This window comes from Mus caroli, chromosome 9, assembly GCF_900094665.2.
Source record: "Mus caroli chromosome 9, CAROLI_EIJ_v1.1, whole genome shotgun sequence".
NCBI classification, from domain to species: Eukaryota; Metazoa; Chordata; class Mammalia; order Rodentia; family Muridae; genus Mus; species Mus caroli.
This window is the reverse complement of record NC_034578.1, coordinates 64,245,427-64,255,564: the sequence shown is the minus strand read 5'-3', so window position 1 is coordinate 64,255,564 and position 10,138 is coordinate 64,245,427. Positions and strand designations below refer to the sequence as shown.

General features: G+C 46.9%; 1 pseudogene across 1 annotated transcript; it reads left to right on the top strand.

The window, feature by feature from the left end:
* Nucleotides 1–17: 17 nt before the first annotated feature.
* On the top strand, nt 18–872 carry LOC110302094 (annotated as a pseudogene). The gene has a single exon (XR_002378771.2). The product of XR_002378771.2 is annotated as a prefoldin subunit 1 pseudogene (transcript).
* Nucleotides 873–10,138: the final 9,266 nt, after the last annotated feature.

The following is a 10,138-nucleotide window of genomic DNA, read 5'->3' as shown; positions in this document are numbered from 1 at the left end:
AGGCCCTTTCCGGCTTGCCTCTAGCGCAGGCGCAGAGAGTGCTCCAATATGGCCGCCTCCGTGGATCTGGAGTTGAAGAAGGCCTTCACAGAGCTTCAAGCCAAAGTTATCGATACTCAACAGAAGGTGAAGCTTGCAGACATACAGATTGAACAGCTAAACAGAACGAAAAAGCACGCACACCTTACGGACACAGAGATCATGACTCTGGTAGATGAGACTAACATGTACGAAGGTGTAGGAAGAATGTTTATTCTACAGTCCAAGGAAGTAATTCACAACCAGCTGTTAGAAAAACAGAAAATAGCAGAAGAAAAAATTAAAGAGCTGGAGCAGAAGAAGTCCTACCTGGAGCAGAGTGTCAAGGAGGCTGAGGACAATATCCGGGAGATGCTGATGGCTCGGAGGGCACAGTAGGAGCTGCTGGGAAGCGCCTTCCCTTCTGATCCCTCACATCCTGTCACCGCAGGGGCTGTGCAGGGTACTGCCCTTCCTCTGCCCAGCGGCCCCATCTCTCCATCACCCTGAGCCCCTCAGGTCCCAACTGAATGTCTGCCAACCCCTGCTCAGGACACTCTTCTTTCCTGGGGCAAGCCAGGAGCTCTCAACAGAGGGAAGACTGGAGGGCAGATGGAGAAAGCTGACCAAGCCTCTCACTAGGCATGTGGGTTAGACCAGGTTAGACCAATAAAAAGCTATGTTTTTAAAAAACAAACAAACAAACAAAAAACCACAGGCTGTCTTAAGGAGAACAGAAAGACCCATTGGTAAGCCTTGCGGAAAATATCTTACCAAAAAAGAATCCTTACAAAAGCAAGTCCTCTGCTCACTCTGTTATCCACCAAAACATTCCCAACCAAATCACTTCTCCAGAAAAATGAGCTTCTGGCAGTGGGTCTGACAAAGAGTCCCAGAAACAGGACACCAGACATCTGAATTTGAACTTGATACTTGGTCGGGATCAAGATTTGGGAATTTCTAGGTTCTTGGCTTCTTGGAATAAAAATAAAGTCCCAAATAGATTTGCAAAAGTGTCAAGACAACCCTGTTGAGAACGATGGAATAGATATGAATACACTTCAGGACAGCGGGCTACATGAGTGAAGACAGCAGAGAGTAGGTTACTGTGTGAGATCTCTTTGTATGAGGTTTAAAGGAAGGAAGAGCTGAGGGACATAGCTTGGGTGGCTCTGAGGGACATAGTTTGGGTGGTTCTCTATTTTGGTTGATAGACTAGGTTACATGGTCATTTTTTTCTTCAGCACATGTTGCTCCCCATAATGCATCTGGTATTACCTGTGGGCACTCAACTATCCGTATGTATAAGATGATAAATAGCAGGGCTTGGGAATTGGCTCAGCAGTTGAGACTTACTGCTCTTGCAGAGGGCCCAGGTTTGATTCTCAGCACCCACATGGTGGCTCACAATTGCCAGTAACTCCAGTCCCAGGGAATCTAGTTCCTTCTTGTTAGCCTTCACAGGCACCAGAAATATACACAGTGCATAAACATACATAAATATACATGGAGGTAACATGCTAATACACATAAATTATTAAAAATTTAAAAAATCTAAAAACATTTTTAAGAGATGGTAAATAGGGGACTTTCCCTAGAAATTCACTTGGAGAGCAGTGTGTCTCACTGCACAGGCACCCAAAGCCAGCTCAGGCTGGACCTGCCTTTCCGTTCTGCATAGCTAGGCATGTGAAATCTGTTCCAACAGAAACGGTGAGGTTTGATCGTTGTTAGGGGAGGAGAAAACTATTTCATTTTTTGGAAAGAGGCATATGTGTAGCTCAGCCAGGCCGGGGGCCAGGGGGTGGGGGTGTCCATGATTGGTCGCCAGGTGCATTGTTCACAGAGAGACATGTGTGCATTGCCCATGTAAGTGGAGGAGCTGGGCAGCCACATGCAATATTAGAAGTGTGTGTGTGTGTGTGTGTGTGTGTGTGCATAACCCAAACCAAATAGAGTCCCAGGTTTCTAAGCTGTTCCCTGGGCTTGTCAGCCTCAAACTTACTTGACATGGAGGCACTCCCTGAGCCTCAGAGAGGTGTAGCTAGCAGACAGTCCCTCACAAGTGCCTGGTCCACCCTCCTCCACCTATCTCCACCTATATGGGTTGTGACTAATATGGTACATGGGCCAGACGTCTTGAGATGTGTGTGTTTGCGTGCACTCTCGAGCGTGCACAAGCACACTTTTCACACTCGTGTGTGTGTGTGTGTGTGTGTGTGTGTGTGTAGGCTCTAAGCCAACCTTGAGTACTGTTCTGCAGGCACCATCTGCTTGTTGTCTTAAGCTAGAGTTGGGCAGAGGTGCACACTTTTATTCTCAGTACTTGGGAGGAAGAGGCAGGCTGATCTCTGTGAAACTGAGGCCAATCTGGTCTACAAAGTGAGACCCTGTCTCAAACAAAATAAACAAAAGCCCCCATAAAACAAAAAAGGGGTGGAGCTATTCCCTACTGGCCTGGAACCGTAGGCTGGCTGGCTAACAAGCTCCAGGAATCTGCCTCTCTCTAGCTCCCCAGAGAGGGGATTACAAATATCTGCCAAGCCCCCCCACCCCCTCCCAAAGCTTTTTCAAACACAGGTTCTGAGGCTTGAACCCAGGTTCTTGTTCTTGCATGGAAAGCTCTTCTCCCCCCACCCCACCCCCTTTTGAGACAGGGTCTCAGATATACAAAGCTGGCTCCCATTACTGTGTAGCCAAGGATCATCTTGAACTTGTAATTTTTCTGCTTTCACCTCCTGAGCACTGGGATTCCAACCTGTGGGACATCCAGTTTATGTCATGCTGGGGACTCAGCCTGTGAGGTGAGCATTTATCAGCTGAGCCACCTTCCCTGCCCTCCAAGGCCATTTTGCACTGGGCTCACTGGGACACAGGTCCCTCTGCCGTGACTCCGCAGAGGTCACTTCCACATGTGTTCCTGTTAAGTACATCAGTGGAAACTTGAGAACCAAGTACAAAATATATATAAATGAACAGGTGGCTCCTCAATATGAAAAGAATGCAGAGCTCCCTGGGAAGTAATGATTAAAACCATCTCAAAGCTCATGAGACCTGCAGCTGGCTGGATGGCGTCTCTGATCTACAAGGGCTAGAGGTGCCTTCATTTTTGTATGGGTTTAGCTTGAATAAGCCATGAATGCTGTCCCCAGCTGTGGGTTTTTCATCCTCTCCTCAACCCTCGATGTTGGACACACACACACACACACACACACACACACACACACTCATGCACACAAAGCCTGGATGGGTTGGTGGCTCAGGCATGGCCAGACTAAGAACAGAGGGGGCGGGGCAGGAAGCCTTGGGCTTAATCTTCATGGCCAATGGAGATGAAGCTCCATTCCTGGTCTTTTCATGAAAGCCTTTCCAGGGAGGATTAACTGAAAGCAGAAGATGACCCTGAAACAAAGCTGTGGCATCCATGAGCTGGTGCTGGGGGCTGGGCAGTGCAAAAGCTGGTAGAGGAAAAGCCAGCAGAGGAAAAGCTGACACTTGCTCCCTTTACTTTCTAGCCTGCTGTGATTGGAACTGCTCTCCTTCAGCATGTCCTCCTGGTTGAGGGACCAAGACCCCCCTGAAGCTGAGCCCACCCAACTCTTTTCCTTTTGAGTTGCTTCTGCAAGGGGAAAAGGAAAAAGAAACTTTGGGGGCCCCTTCTCTTCTGATCTTTACCTTATAGTATTTTATTTTTTATAGTATTTTAAAACACGAACTGAAATATAAAAATTAAAATAGGCCTAGGAATGAATGGGGCAGAGCTTTCCTGTTGGGAGCAGGAACCTTTGTGTCACCTCCCAGTGACATGGACTCCGACCAGGCACTGCCCTTGGTTTTCGCATCTACAGTGTGGCCGTTACACCACTCAACCTAAAGTTTTCCTACAAGGGAGGTTAAGGGGGAAATGAGCTTGAGAGCCCTTTCCAAAACTTTACATGGAAAAGGGATGGCTAGATAGATGGCTCAGCAGTTAAGAGCACCGGCTGCCCCTCCAGAGGACCCAAGTGAAGTTCCAGCACCCACAGTGGCATCTCTCAACCGTCTGTAACTCCAGCTTTGGGGGCTCTGATGCCCTTTTCTGGACTTTGCATAAGCTCACATGTTCACACACAAAAGAAAACATATCTTGGAAAAAAAGAGAAGCGAAGCATTCTCAAGATGGCTAACTTCCATCAGTAACTGGGCTTGGTTAACTTGATGAGACCCACACATAGATACTTCCATTGAGAGACAGAAGAAGAAGCAGAAAGCAGAAAAACCCTTGTGCTTTTTTTCCCTTTAATATACCAGGGAAATTATTTTACCCATGCCATTCTCTCCAGAGGGTTAGCACACTCTGGAGTCTCAGCAGAATACAATGCCTACACTGGCCCAGAGACCCCAGAGATTGTTCTCAGAGTGTCACCCCTCCCCAGCTCCAGGCAGAGGCTGTTTTCCATGGGCTCTCGATGACCCTTGGAAAACAACACTCCCCTGTGTCTGAAGAGAACGTGCTATATCTTGTTCTGTAGGACAATGAGCCGTGGGTATAACACACTGCATTCCAGAACCTAGTGGAAGGAGCATTGTCTCTGGATTTAATTATAGTCTTTACTTTCTCTTCATTGTGTGAGTCAGCGAGGCACAGGTAGGGGCTCTTGCTGTTAAGCAAGGTGTGACTAGCAGGCAATGAGAGTCTTGTTTTGTTTTGTTGTTTTTTAAAACAAGCAATCCCTCGTGTATACATTCAGGTAAGCATTCCTGTTGAGGGTGTCAGGGAGCCCCCGCTCATGCTGACTCACTTCTATAATTAAATATTGGGGAATGTAGTATGTTAAGTACAGGCGCCTTCCTGGAGGGAAAGGGACGGTATAAAACTCTCCTAGGAAAATTGAACTATCCAGGTGTGAGGGTACATATCTGTAATCTCTGTGCTTGGGATGCTGAGACAGGGGGATGGCCAGTCTAGGCTACATATCAAGTTCAGGGCCAGCTTAGACAATTTAGAAAGACTCTGGGTCGAAAGAAAGATGGGATAAAAAAAGAACAGAGGGGAGGAAGGAGGTCAGGGTGGAGAGGAAGAGGAGGGAGGGAAGAGGGGAGGGACGGGGAGAAGAGAAGTGGAGGGGAAAACTGGCCAACTAATCATGTCACCCTCAGAGCTGTAAGAGACCACAGGCTGGGGCAATCGTAACATAATTGGAAATACATATATATCAAAGAGAGAGTTTTACCCAGTATTTCATTTAGGTACTTTTCCTAGAAAAACTTATTCATTTCTTCTCTCTAGTGTAGACCTTGGGCATCCCTAAAACTATGCGTTGAACTGGGAGGTAATGACACACTCCTTTAATTCTAGCACTCACAAAGCAGAGGCAGGCAGATCTCTGAGTTCGAGGCCAGCCTGGTCTACAAAGCAGTTTCAGGACAGCCAGGATGACACAGTGAAACTCCGTCTTTAAAAACAAACAAAACAAAATAAAACAAAGCTAAACAAAGAAGCCATGTTTTTGAGGACTTGGTGGCCATTCAGAAATTAAAGAACACATAGTTGGTGAGGCCTCGTGGGAGGAAGTTACATTAGGGCATACCCTTGAAGGGGAGACAGTGACTGTGGCTCCTCCCTCCCTATTCACTTCCTGGCTACCTTGAGGTGAACAGGCCTCTACCTCACTTTGCCATTGTGGCATGCTAACTTGTGACAGGCCCAAAGCAACAGGCCAACTAACCATGAACTGAAGCCTCCCAAACTGTGAGCCTAATCAAATCTTTGCTCCTCCTTTAAGCTGATGGTCTTGGGTCTTTTCTGATAGTGGTGGGAAACTAGCTAGCATTCCTCCTTGCTGTATTCCTCCGTTCCCCAAAGCCCTAAATATTGTGCACATAAAGGTAGGCCTGGTGACTCCTGACTATAATCTCAGCATTCAGGATGCTGAGGTTAGAGGATTGTCATAAATTGAGTCCAGCCTGGACTACAGAATGGGACTTTATCTCAAAAATAAAGGGAGTGGGGGTATATATAACCCAATCCATCCAGCATGTTCAAGGTCCTGAGTTTGATCCCCAGTACTGGTTTTGTTTTAAGATGCCTAATGAGCCATGTGGCAGACCTTACCAGATCGCTTATATTCCTTTTTCTGAAGATAGAAGTCCATATTTTGAGTGGGAATAATATCTTTTGAAAGCTGTTTGGATACCTCACCATCTCTGGTGGTTAATGCTGATTGTCAGCTTGCTGCAACCCTGAGGGGCATTATCTAGATTAGGTTCCTTGAGGTAGGGAGACTCACCCTGAATGTAGGTGTCACCATTCCATGAACTGGGGTCCTAGACTGAATAAACAGAGGACAGCAAGCTGAGCACAGGCACTCCTTGTGCTGACTGTAGACACAATGTGACCAGCAGCCTCAAATTCCCACCGACATGACGCCCCTCCCCACCTCCCCAGTGACAAACTTTATTGCCCCCAGACTGTAAGCCAGAATAAATCTTCCCTTCTTTAAGTGTGCTTCTTGTCAGGTATTCTGGTCTCAGGAATGAGAAAAATAGCCAATATGCCTCCCCAGATACTAATTCTCCATTATGTCAATTAAAGAACCATTCAGTAAATACTTGTGGAGAAATGACTGAATAATGGTAAGCATGGACATTCTAGCTGAGTTTCAGTATTCACAAGAAACCTCTCATCCAAGGTTCTTGTGTGTGTTCCCACACCACCATTACTTGGCTACTTGGTTTTGGTTTTGTTGTTGTTTTAACTGAAAAAGAAGATCAGCTCTTTTACTGTCAAGGAATGCACTCGTTCTCATATGTCCCTGGGAAATGAGAAGTGTAAGGCTTTCTTGAAAATAAATTTGATCAGATAACCTCTAATCTCCCTCTGGACTGTGCTTCCCTTCATCTTGGCATGGCTATTGAATGCTCCTACCTCTATGACCAGAGCTCCCTGCTTCCTCCTATCTGAACTGGCCTATGGGGGTGTATTAGTCAGGGAAACTAGCTCTGTTTCAGTAACAAACAAGCCCCAGATGTCAGTGATCTAAAATCACGAAGGTCTGTATCTTGGTTTTGTTACATGTCTGCCAAGACTTAGTCAAGATGTATGAGTGTGTGAGGTGTCACTTGGGAACCCAGAAGGACAGAGAAATGACAATCTTGAAAAATAAATACTGTGAGGCACAGGCTAGCTTTTAAAGTACCCATTACAAGCCATTTGTGCTTCTATTTTCTTGACCAAAGCAAGCACCTAACTTACTCTAGTGAAAATCCAAGACACTGGCTGGACAGAGAGCCCAAACATCTGTCAATAACCACAGTCACTTTTGCGTATGGCCTCTTCAGCCCAAACACTACATCCTTTTCATCTCAGCTGTTAATAATTCATATTTTCTGTGTCCCTTGGTATGAGCTACAGTGAGAGAAAAGCTGAGTATCCCAGCTTGCCTTTGCCCGACAGACCAAAAAAGTAGCTTGTTGGTCCATCTTTATTCATGGTCAATTGCTGGGGAGGGAATATAAAACCATATAGCAAGTGGCTATTCAGCCCTCTCGTCAAGATCCTATTTGAGACCCAGAAGATGTGTTCAGTATAGAATTTGTTATAGAAATTATGGTATTTGGTTTGTCATATTCCTTGATGGAGGGCAGGTCATGATACTTCCTCTGTGAAGCTGGGTGGGACCTGGTCAGCTGTCAGACTATTCAGAGGGGTGAAACGGTAATGACTAAACTCAGGGACACATTATGTCAACCCATCCGTGTTGATGATATGGTAGTTCTGAGGCTAGGGAGCTGGCTCAGTGAACACCTGATTTTACTTCTCAGAATATATGCACACCTGCCATCGCAGCACTGGAGAGTCAGATCCCTGGGGAATCTCCACCTAGCAAACCTAGTCTACATGGCAAGTTCCAGGCCAATGAGAGACCTTGTCTCAAAACCAATGTAGATGCCATCCTGAGGAGTAACACCCAAGGTTGACCTCTAGCATATGCACCCCACTCCCACAAAGTCAGCTCAGTGTAAGTCAGTGTAACACTTGAGCTCCGTAGACTCAGCCTTTGAGTACAGGTGTATGTGAGAGGCCCAAGGGTAAGGAGAGATAGAAAGAAATCTATAGTTTCTACCCACACAAGAGCCGTGTATTGTGTAACCCCAGGACTCAGGAAGCAGAGGAAGGAGGACAGGAGTTCAAGGACAACCTAGAATTCCAAGTTCTTTGCCATCTGGCCTCAGCTTGCCTTTCCAGTCTGTTGTTCAGGGAAACCTACTGTCTAACCAGTGTTAAGGGCTTCTCAGTCCCTGTTGCAACCCTCCTCTAAAATCTGTTGTAAAACTTCCCAAAGGAGCCTTGTCTGTTTGCTCTAACCTGGTTCTTCCCGTGTCTTCCTTTCTGAGGTCTTACACTGCTGTTCATTCTCAGCATCTGGTTGAGAAAGTTGTATGTCACCCAATTTTGAGTGCAGAGTCCAGTGCAGCCTGTCATGCATGTAACAGGTATCCGGTTGTGAGATATTTAATGGACTGTACCATTGGCTTATTTAAAATGGATTTAGTGAGTGAGTTTTTCAACTATGCCCAGCACATAGAGAAAGTCAGTATCTACTCCAGTATCTACTTCACTAATAGAAGAGAACGGAGACTTTAAGAGGTTGCACCATGGCTACGGCTATATTAAAAAGAAGTATCCAAGTCCATTTTGGATCTCAGCTTCTAAATTCCAGATTCCCTATTCTTCTCCTCTGTTAAACTCCAAGCTGGAGAGTCAGCTTCCTATAGCCCACACATCTGAGTACTGCCCATGGCCTGGAAGGGTGTTAGCATCCTGAGCCACTTGGCACGTGGCAAGGAAGGGCTCTGGTGAATGTTCTGTGCCACAGAGTCCCTGTGCATCCTGTTCCAATCTTCTGGTCACTACCAGAGGGTGCCTTTTCCCTCCTGGGCAGCCAGAAACCTGATAAAATCCTAAAGAGGAATATGATCATTCTCTTCTTGAAGGGCTTAGCAAGTCATTTGGCCTGCCTAGTCTACTCAGACACTGTCTGGGGAATATTTGATATCCATGTAGTACAGGCTGTAAATTATTCTGTAGGGACTGGTCACAAGACCCTCACAACCCTGTCTCAGCAGGCCATCAGGAAGGTTCTCCCCTCCTGAAGCCTCACTGAACTGGAAAAGATCAGGCTTCTCTCCTCCTTGGGGACTGACTGGCTTGAGGTAAACTTAAAGAGATACGGAGGGACAACCCTCTTGTCTTCAGTGCTGAGCTGGCTGTCCCCTTTCCCGCTGCAGAGATCAGGCTACAGATAGAACCATTTCCTTAGCTAATTTGTACCATGTTTTCAGCACCAGCATCCAAATGCCTTACAGAGAGAGACGGCTCCCTGTAAGGATCCAAGTAAGGAAACTGGACTAACAAGATGGCTCAGCAGGTAAAGGAGCTTGCTATCAAGCACAAAGACCTGTGTTGGATCAAACTCCCACGTGGTAGGAAGAACTGATTCTTAAAGAGTTGCTCTCTGACCTCTACAGTCCACCAAAGCACGAGTGCACCTCCATGACCCCGCCCCCCAAATAAGTAACCAACTCTAGTAAAACATGCAAATGGATAAATGGAGGGAAGCTACAGCATTGAAGCTGTTACAAATTACAGCTATGCAGCTGCCGATGACTAAAGACCAGACACACACACACACACACACACACACACACACACACACACACACACCACTGACTCCCACAGGGAAGAAAAATCCCTAGACCGCTACACACTGACACACTCCCTCTGCCCTTTCCAAAGCACAGCGCAGGCACGTTTGGGCCTTAAGTCCCTAAAGTATTTTACTACCCACCCCCAGTTTGGTGAAACGACTCGAGACTACCTGTGTGTCACTATGTCCACTATCAGGGGCAGAGAGACAGGGTCTCAGGAATGGCCCTCAAACCTTCCTCCACCTCTATTTCTCTGCTCTGGTTGAAATGTCCAGACCGTGAGAGCCCAGGACGACAACTGGTGAGTGGGCTGCTGAGTGCTGCCACAAGGACCCAGATGGGTACCGAGAGCTCCCAGGCCCAGAGGCGAGGGGCAGTGGCCGTGACGGGCAGCCCCCGGACCTTACAATGAGCAGCACCCCAGGACCTG